We start from the raw sequence: 10,059 nt of genomic DNA on the forward strand, positions 1-10,059 counted from the left end.
AGGTTATTACCTGGAATATAGCGGGAATTACTGCTAAATTAACTACGCCATTCTGGGATATCTTTATTAAGCAAGGCTATGATATTATTTGTCTACAGGAGACGTGGCATAGAACTCAAATTCAAGTTGAAGGGTATACAACATATAGTGTGGATGCAATAGCCCCTTCAGTAGGAAGAGCAGGAAGAGCAAAAGGGGGACTATTGACTCTGGTATCTACTACTCTTACTGAGTTTAGCTCTGGTGGTTATATGGAGGTGGCCCAGTATGCATCAATTCTGCACCTAGTGCATGGCAAAGGTAGGGATTTAGTTATAATAAACTTTTATAATAATATTGTTGGACTCAATAGGGGCACGATCGTACTTAATATAGAGCAGGCAATAGAAGAAGTTCTTGCTCTATCAAGTGATCCCCAAGTAATACTCTGGATGGGTGATTTTAACATTCAAGCATGTAGCCACGCACAGAAGAGGATCTGTGGACACCGTGAGGAATATTTTAATGGAGGTAGAATTGTTTTTAACCATTTCCCACACACTAATTATGGAAGTGTGCTGAATAACTTGGTAGCCAAATTAAACTTGGAACTATTAGACTGCACAACGAACAAAGATAATGAAGAGTGCCCATCATTCAGAGGGAGAGACGCCCATTCTAACATCGATCACATTTTGGTATCCAATGGATCCACCTACTCCAACGTCTGGGTAATAGAGCAGCCAGTGAGCGACCATAATAGTATATCATTGGAACTAACAGGCTGGGGGCAAAAAACCCATGTATATGGAAGACCGTTCCAAGGGATTACGGCTGAACGACCTAATGGCATGAGAATTAAGTGGAACAGAATTAATCTTACCCAATTTATGCAGGACTTAATCCTAAAATGCAAAAGGGAAATTGGCTACTGCCTAGAATCAAAGGTGATCCCTGCCACCTTACTTGCTAGCTTTTTTAATATAACTAAAGTAATTGATAACTTACTTACAGCAAAGAGTCGTAAGCCGAGGAGAATTAAAGTGGTGTGGTTCGATAAGCACCGTGCCCAGTCATTAAATAAACTTAAAATAGCACTTGATACCAAGCCCAGGGACACAGATAAAATTAGAGAGGAGCGTCTTAACTATAAGAATGCCCTAGCAGTGAGAAAAAAAGACCTGCAAAATGAGGCCTGGTCGAATTTGAATATGGCTGCTGAAATAAAAAATCACAAATTTTTCTGGGAAATTGTAAAAAATCCATTCTTAAAGAATGATAACATCCCCGAAATTACCTCCTATGTCAGTTGCCACGCATGGATAGCCCATTTCACTAGGATTTTTCATTCTGATTTTAACCCTGATGGATTAATTTTAATTACAGATATAGGATCTAACTCTAACTCTAAATGGGAAAAAATGCAGCTATCTGTGACCCTAACCGAGGTTATTGAAGCAATAAAAAACAGTAAAGGTGGTAAAGTCCCGGAGCCTGACGGGGTGCCAATGGATTTTTATAAATCAGAAATGACTCTATGGGCCCCAATATTGACACGATATTTCAACGCAGCTTTAGAAGATAGGCTCCCACTAACATGAGGTCAGTCCATTATTGTGCCCCTTTTTAAGAAAGGCTCTAGGTCGGAGGCGCAAAACTACCGCCCCATGTCACTTCTGGACTCGTCAATTAAAATCCTCAGTCGTGTCTTACTAGAAAGACTGGAAGCCTGGGTAGAGGAAAATAACATCTTATCCCCAGTGCAGTACGGGTTCAGAAAGGGGATGGGAACAATGGAGCAGTGTGTGAACCTGGAACTTAGTCAGCAAGTACTCAAAAGCCAAAGAGGGCAATATTTGTCTGTGCTTTGCTGACTTGAGTTCAGCATTCGATCTGGTGGAGCACTCGCTCCTTTGGCCGGTTTTGCTAGAAATGGGTGCCCCAATTGAAATCATTCACTTTCTGGCCAGATTATATGAGAACCTGTCTAGTAAAGTTAGATTCGGACCTGACGGAGAATGCACACCCTTTTTTAGAATTAACAGAGGAATCCGACAAGGATGTGTGCTTGCCCCACTCTTATTTTCGCTTTTTATAAATCAGATAGACTCAATTTTAAGAAGGATCCAAGCAGATGCCCCTACTATTAATGGTAACTCAATTCCAATTCTTTTATACGCGGATGACGCGGTTCTCCTCTCATGGACCCAAAATCGCCTGCAATGTTTGATTGACAAATTTCATACTTTCATTGAGAGCAGAAAGTTGATAATCAACAAAGGAAAGACCTTTACAATGTCCTGTGGTAGGAAGGCAAGAAAAAGCAGGCCCTTTTATCTTGATGGGGAGAAATTAGAACCAGTTAAGAATTTTTGTTACCTGGGCATCACATTTTCAGGAGATGGGAGGTGGGCTAGTGAACAAGATAGTGTCCGTTTTAAAATGGCAAGAAATATAAGTTGCGTTTTTAGATATGCAGCGAAATTAGGGGGCCGTAGAATTCAAGAAATGATGTCAATATATAACTCTAGGTGCATATTATCAGCCTTGTATGGGGCTGGAATGGGAAACATCCGTTACAACGCGGATGTTTCAACGCGGTGCTGTTACGACGCGTCCGTAACAACGCAAGTCGTTACCACGACTTGCGCTGGAGGGCGCTAGAAGATTAAAAATAGTAAATTTACTATTCCAACACCTTCCCTAGTGTCCACGGGGACTGGTGTTAGAATAGTAAATTATACTATTCGATATCCGCGCCCCCAACGCAAGTCGTGGTAACGACTTGCGTTGTAAGGGACGCGTTGTACCAGCACGCGTTGTGACGGTACGCGTTGTACCGTCACCAATCCGGCTGGAATATGGGGATATCATTCCCAGAGTGCTAACCTAATTCAGCATGAGGAGACTGCCTTCCTGAAACGTTTGCTTTGTGCCCCGGTTTCGGCTTCAAATGAGCTAATACACTGGTAAGTCGGATTAAATCATGTCAACGATTTATTTGCCCTCCGACCGTTGTCCTTATGGCTATCCATCTGGTCAAAAGAAGAGACAAAATGTACCCAGGATGTGATCAATGACTGTTTAAAGCTCGACCACTGTCAAATATCCCCTGGTTATGTCACATCCAATCCTGGTACAAGACACTTTATGGTTGCGACATTTTTGAAGAATCAGCACCGGGGACAGGGTTGTCAAAGAAGGAGCTTAAAGCCACTTTTCTGAACCACACTAATAGTATCAGGGTGAATAAATATGCAAAACAGAGCACGTTTAATTCTTAGTTAGAATATAACATGAAAGAAGGCTTACAATCATACCTCACTGTTGTTAGCAAAAGCTCACACCGCTTTGTATTATCGCGCCTTCGTCTGGGGATTGTGCACCACCTAGTAGCATTTCCAATAATTAAGAAACCTGGCTCAGGCTTTTGCCCCTGTGATGGTGTATCTAAGCAGAGTGGATGTCATTTTATGCTGTTCTGTAAATTTTATATTTCCTATAGAAAATTTTACTTGAAACCCATCTTTTTAAAATATAACATTCTTAGTACAAAGAAAACGATGCAACTGATGTTTAGTTTAGAGAGTCCAGATATATGTTTTTATGTGGCTACTTATATTCTGAAATGCATTTTTTTACGTAAATCAATCATTGTATAAATCCAATACACGACCCTGATTTTTTAACTTAATTATTGCCAGTTTTTCTAGCACTTATGGCACTTTATTGCTAGCTTGTGTACGAATATCGATTGATTGTATGTACTTATACGCACTTTAACTTTGCCAAATTTGCACATATGCCAGAAGATGAGTACTTCCAGCATTTATTGCACTTTACTGCTAATTTGCACATGTATTATTAGGCGAGAGTATCAATACAATATGCACTTTAGATTGATCATTTGTACACGTGTTGTTATATGCATATTGTACATAGTACTGATGGTGTTTGGTAAATCAAGGTCGATGCAAATTACGATGTATTGTAATTCATTTGTAGTTTGCTATGAATTGTAATTTATTTTTTACTTTTGCTACATGGTTGTATTTTTACAAACCGAATAAAGCATTTCAAAACGAAACAAAAGGGGGATATAATTAAAAGGGGGCAGAGTAGACCCCCCCTGACCCCCTAGGTTTTCTAAGGGGGGCCTACAAGGACCATGAAGGGTTAAAAAACTTTTTTTTTTTAAATTTTCGCGGGGTGAGCGCTGGTGGCGTTCCCTGGTACGCTCTTCGGTACGAGCACCCTGAGTGCACCACGGGGAAAAAGAGTGTAAAAAAAATAGAGAAAAAAAAATGTTGAGTGTTGCATTGCTGGAGTATGTCAAAAAATGATGCAACTCCAGCAATGCATCCTTTCACATGGGGCCAGGCCCATGTGAAAGGGCCTGCATCAGTCTTACGCCTGCTGTGATACAGGCGCAAGATTTGGACGCAATAGCGTCATAAAAGTGACGCAGTGATATCTCTTAGATTTCACTGCGTCACCTCTACGACCCTTTCTTGCGTCAATACGTCCCTTTTGCATACATTACACCTGACGTAGGTATGATGTGGCGCAGGGGTTTACAAAGGGACGCATCTACCTAGATGCGTCACTTTGTAAATATGACTGAATAAGGTGCATTTTTTACAGCACTGGTGTGTCACAAAAAGTGATGCACCGGTGGCGTAAAAGTGATGCATGGCCTCATAAATGAGGCCTTCAGTCTTCTACTCATGCGTCATATTTAATATATGACGCATTATGTCGCAAATACTTACAGATACGTCAGTATTTCAGACGTATCTGTAAGCGCAAACGTGATGCATTGCTGGAGTGTGTCACAAAAATGATGCAACTCCAGCAATGCATCCTTTCACATGGGGCAAGTCCTATGTGAAAGGGCCTGCATCAGTCTTACGCCTACTGTGAGGCAGGCCCAAGATTTTGACACAACGGCGTCCTAAAAGTGACGCACTGAAATCTCATAGATTTCACTGCGTCACCTCTACGACCCTTTCTTGCGTCAATACGTCCCTTTTGCACACATTACACCTGACGTAGGCATAATGTGGCGCAGGGGTTTACAAAGTGACGCATCTACCTAGATGCGTCACTTTGTAAATATGACAGAATAAGGTGCATTTTTTACAGCACTGGTGCGTCACAAAAAGTGACGCACCGGTGGCGTAAAAGTGACGCATGGCATCATAAATGAGGCCTTCAGTCTTCTACTCATACGTCATATTTAATATATGACGCATTATGTCCCAAGTACTTACAGATACGTCAGTATTTCAGACGTATCTGTAAGCGCAAAAGTGATGCATTGCTGGAGTGTGTCACAAAAATGATGTAACTCCAGCAATGCATCCTTTCACATGGGGCAAGTCCTATGTGAAAGGGCCTGCATCAGTCTTACGCCTGCTGTGAGGCAGGCCCAAGATTTTGACACAACGGCGTCCTAAAAGTAACGCACTGAACTCTCATAGATTTCACTGCGTCACCTCTACGACCCTTTCTTGCATCAATACGTCCCTTTTGCATACATTACACCTGATGTAGGTATAATGTGGCGCAGGGGTTTACAAAGTGACGCATCTACCTAGATGCGTCACTTTGTAAATATGACAGAATAAGGTGCATGCACTGGTGCGTCACAAAAAGTGACGCACCGGTGGCGTAAAAGTGACGCATGGCCTCATAAATGAGGCCTTCAGTCTTCTACTCATGCGTCATATTTAATATATGACGCACTATGTCACAAGTACTTACAGATACGTCAGTATTTCAGACGTATCTGTAAGCGCAAAAGTGATGCATTGCTGGAGTGTGTCACAAAAATGATGCAACTCCAGCAATGCATCCTTTCACATGGGGCAAGTCCTATGTGAAATGGCCTGTATCAGTCTTACGCCTGCTGTGAGGCAGGCCCAAGATTTTGACACAACGGCGTCTTAAAAGTGACGCACTGAAATCTCATAGATTTCACTGCGTCACCTCTACGACCCTTTCTTGCGTCAATACGTCCCTTTTGCATACATTACACTTGACGTAGGTATAATGTGGCGCAGGGGTTTACAAAGTGACGCATCTACCTAGATGCGTCACTTTGTAAATATGACAGAATAAGGTGCATTTTTTACAGCACTGGTGCGTCACAAAAAGTGACGCACCGGTGGCGTAAAAGTGGCGCATGGCCTCATAAATGGAAAGGGGCGACCATTCGGTCCCCCCGAACGTATGGCGGAGTACCACGATCCCCCCGGGAAGCCATCTTGGGCGGGAGGCGAGTCTCGGCTGGTATGCCCGAAGCGGCGTAGCCGGGGCGCGCCTTTTTCCCGCCCTGGAGTAGGCTGGCCTAGACACTGACGCGGCCGGGCCACGCCCTCGGGGCAGGCCGGGGCGGGTTTACGCCCGCCCTGAAGACGGATAAAAGGAGCAACAAGCCAAGGAAGCATCCTCTTGTTCCTGTGCTCTGAAGCTGCACCACCTCGTTGCACGTGAGCTCGAGACGGAACGAAGAGCCAATTTTGAGCGTTGTAATCTTTCTTGTTTGTTTTGCAGACACTCTGTTGGAGAATGCCCAAGAAAGCGGGAAAGCGAATGACTACCGACCAGATGCTGCGTGTTCTTATGAAAGAGGTGACCGACCTAAAGAGGCGAATGGCGGATAAAGACGAGGAAGCGGGACCGAAACGTCCTTTGGCAGGAGCAGCCCCGGGGGGAAAAGGCAAGAGGCCCAGAAGGGGAGCAGCTGGGGGAGACATCCCGGTTCCCTGTACCCCACTCGAGGAACCAACTCCCGTGCTGGAAGAGGGGAATCCGATTCCCGTGGTGGTCACCCCCGTGTCCGGGGAGGATATGCCGCCCGAGCTGGCAGCACAATTAGCAGCGTGGTTGGGTAAAGGTAGCAAGGGCGCCACGGCTGACGACGCGCAGGTGTTGATGAAGCAACTGCGAGAAACAAGGGAAGCGGCGAAGGCACCATCGCCGGCTGCGGCAGTAGAGAAGCCACCTGGGACAGGTCCAGTCGCAGATACAGCTTCCGGTTCAGGTAAGCGGCCATTGCCGATTGCGAGGGACGAGTCTGCACCCTCACGAAGGGAAAAGTTGGGTCAACATGTCCCTCTGGCTATTAAAGAGAAGATATGGGCAGAGGAGTATATAAACATCTTCTCGTTGCTTACTGATCATTATGAGATGGAGCATGTTAAGAGCCAGAAGGAGCTCATGCATCCGAGTGTTTGGCGCGCAAAGATGGCCGCCTTTAAGGTAAATGAAAACATTGGCACTTGGGGCAGAGCGTGGGGGATTTTTACATCCATCATGGGTGAGCGTAGGCCCGAATTGCTGTCCGAATTGCCGATTTATCAGTCACGGATCATGGGGTATTCTGTATCACACGAGGGCAATCAATGGTTCTGTTACGATAATATTTTCAGAAAAGCGAAAGAACATGATAAGAACTTAACTTGGGATTGCTATGATTCTGTGTCTTGGTCCAAAATGGAAGATACTGGTATGTTGAAGTTGCCATTGGTAGGGAGTAGCGTGGGTGAATCCTCCCGCCAATATGCTGGGACGCCCTTTCGATCAGGTACGAGTAACGACAACCACTCGAGGCCGACTGGCAACGCAGGTAAAAGGGGGATTTGTTGGAACTTTAACAGGGGAAAATGTACGAGGCCCCAGGGGTCATGCAAATTTAGGCACGAATGTGGTGGGTGTGGGCAATCATCCCATCCTGAGTCCATGTGCAGAGCCAAAACGGGTGATAACGGGGGTAGAGGAGGCGCCAAACAGGTCTGATATAGTCCGAGAGGCGCCTTTACCTACTCCGATTGATACCATGGCAATGATTCCCTGGCTCAGCGAATACCCGGATCACGCTTCCGCTGGGGTGTTGCGGAACGGGTTTTCATATGGTTTCCGCATCCCAGTGGGGGAGTTTCAGGGTATAGCGAAATGTAAAAACCAAATATCGGTCTTGCAACATACGACCGTGGTACAGGAGAAGATCGGGAAAGAGGTTACTCGAGGTCGAGTCGCCGGTCCATTTAATGTGCCACCAGTTGCTAACTTTGTTTGTTCCCCTTTAGGGGTGGTCCCCAAGAAGGACCCGGGTGAGTTTCGGCTGATACATAATTTATCAGCCCCATGTGGTCTTTCCGTAAACGAGGCGATAGACCCGGAAGTGTGTTCGGTGCGGTACGCATCCTTCGATGAGGCCGTAGCCATATTGAATCGCCTCGTATATTTTAACATGTTTTCTTGTATGTATGTACTTTTATGGACATGATTTACATGGTTCCGAATAAAGTTTATTGAATTGAATTGAATCGCCTGGGGCCCGGTGCGCTGATGGCAAAATCTGATATCGAGTCAGCGTTCCGGTTGCTCCCGGTACATCCAGACGATCAGCGTCTCCTTGGTTTCATGTTTCAGGGTCACTATTACATGGATAGGTGTATGCCAATGGGGTGCTCTATATCTTGTGCCTATTTTGAAAAGTTCAGTTGTTTCCTGCAATGGGTCTTCACAAGGAAGACGGGGTTTCAACATGTTATGCATTATCTCGATGACTTTTTGTTTCTGGGGGCAGCCGGGGATCCGGAATGTGGACAGGCTTTGACTGAATTTTGTGTCTTGATGAATCAGTTTGGCGTGCCATTGGCACCAGGTAAGACTGTGGGTCCCTCGACTTGCCTCGAGTTTCTGGGGATCGAGCTCGACTCGGAAGAAGGTTGTTTTCGTTTACCAGGAGACAAAGTGTTAAGATTCAGGGCATGCCTGCAAACGTGTATAAGTGAGTCCAAGGTTAAGCTACATCAATTACAGCAATTGGTGGGACAGTTGAATTTTGCCCTAAGAGTAATACCGATGGCCCGCCCCTTTTCCCGCTCGATCGCTCAAGCCATGGTCGGCCTGAAGGAGGGTCATCATCGCACAAGGCTCTCGGCAGAGGTTCGCCAGGACATGTGCATTTGGTTGGCATTTCTGGCGGATTTCAATGGTCGAATTGTCTGGAACAAACCGGCGGTGTCCTCTGAGGAGCTGGGGCTGTGGACAGATTCGGCAGGGAGCATTGGTTTTGGTGCCATATTCGGCACTCAGTGGTCGGCACAAAAATGGCCGTCATGGTGGCATGATAATGGACTGACAAGTAACATTGCTTTTCTGGAACTTTTCCCCATTCTGGTGGCCCTGAGAACTTGGCCCGAGGGGTTCAGAGATCACTCTGTGGTATTCTGGTCTGATAACATGACCGTGGTTGAGTGTATCAATAGCCAGGCAGCACGATGCAAATGGATTCTGCGATTGCTCAAGGAAATTGTATTACTGTGTATGCAATTGAATGTGCTATTTAAGGCAAGACATGTGCCGGGGGTGATGAACCAGGCGGCTGATGCGCTTTCTCGTTTTCGTATGCAGGCCTTCTGGGGTTTTCTGCCCACAGCGGACCCGGTGGCGGCACCCTTTCCCGAAGCTCTCTGGTCTCTCGGTGCCCCGAACTTCGTAACCTCGTGGGAGAGAGTTTAGCACCCAGGACGAGGAAGGCATATGAAGGGGCGTTCCGTTCCTATTGGGCCTTTTTGGGGGCGGCTAGAGGGGAGCTTTGGGGCCAGGAGGAGTTGGTAGTGAAATTCCTGCTGTCTTTACATCAGGCAGGCAAATCAGTGGCTACGGCCCAGAGGCATCGGGCCGCCATTTCCTTTGTGGCTAGGGCTCATGGGATCCAGGACCCGACAGCGTCTTTCGTTGTGCAAAAAGCGCTACGTGGGTGGCAACGCCTTGAGGGTCGCAGAGTAGATTAAAGGCGCCCGATAGGTTTGGATAGGTTGGCCCTGTTATTATCCAGACTCCCTGCAACGTGTTCATCCCAGTATGAAACAGTGTTATTCCGAGCCGCTTTTACGCTGGCATTCCATGGGGCTATGCGGGTAAGCGAACTAGTGGCGAGGAACAAGCAGGACGTGATGGGGGGACTGTGCCAAGAGCACGTTCAGGTCAGAGGGGAGACAATGACTGTCTCGTTTGTCAGGTCCAAGACCGATCAGGGTGCGATGGGTGATTGCATAATCATAC

Source organism: Lissotriton vulgaris, unplaced genomic scaffold (genome assembly GCF_964263255.1).
Source record: "Lissotriton vulgaris unplaced genomic scaffold, aLisVul1.2 SCAFFOLD_3909, whole genome shotgun sequence".
In the NCBI taxonomy this organism is placed as follows: domain Eukaryota; kingdom Metazoa; phylum Chordata; class Amphibia; order Caudata; family Salamandridae; genus Lissotriton; species Lissotriton vulgaris.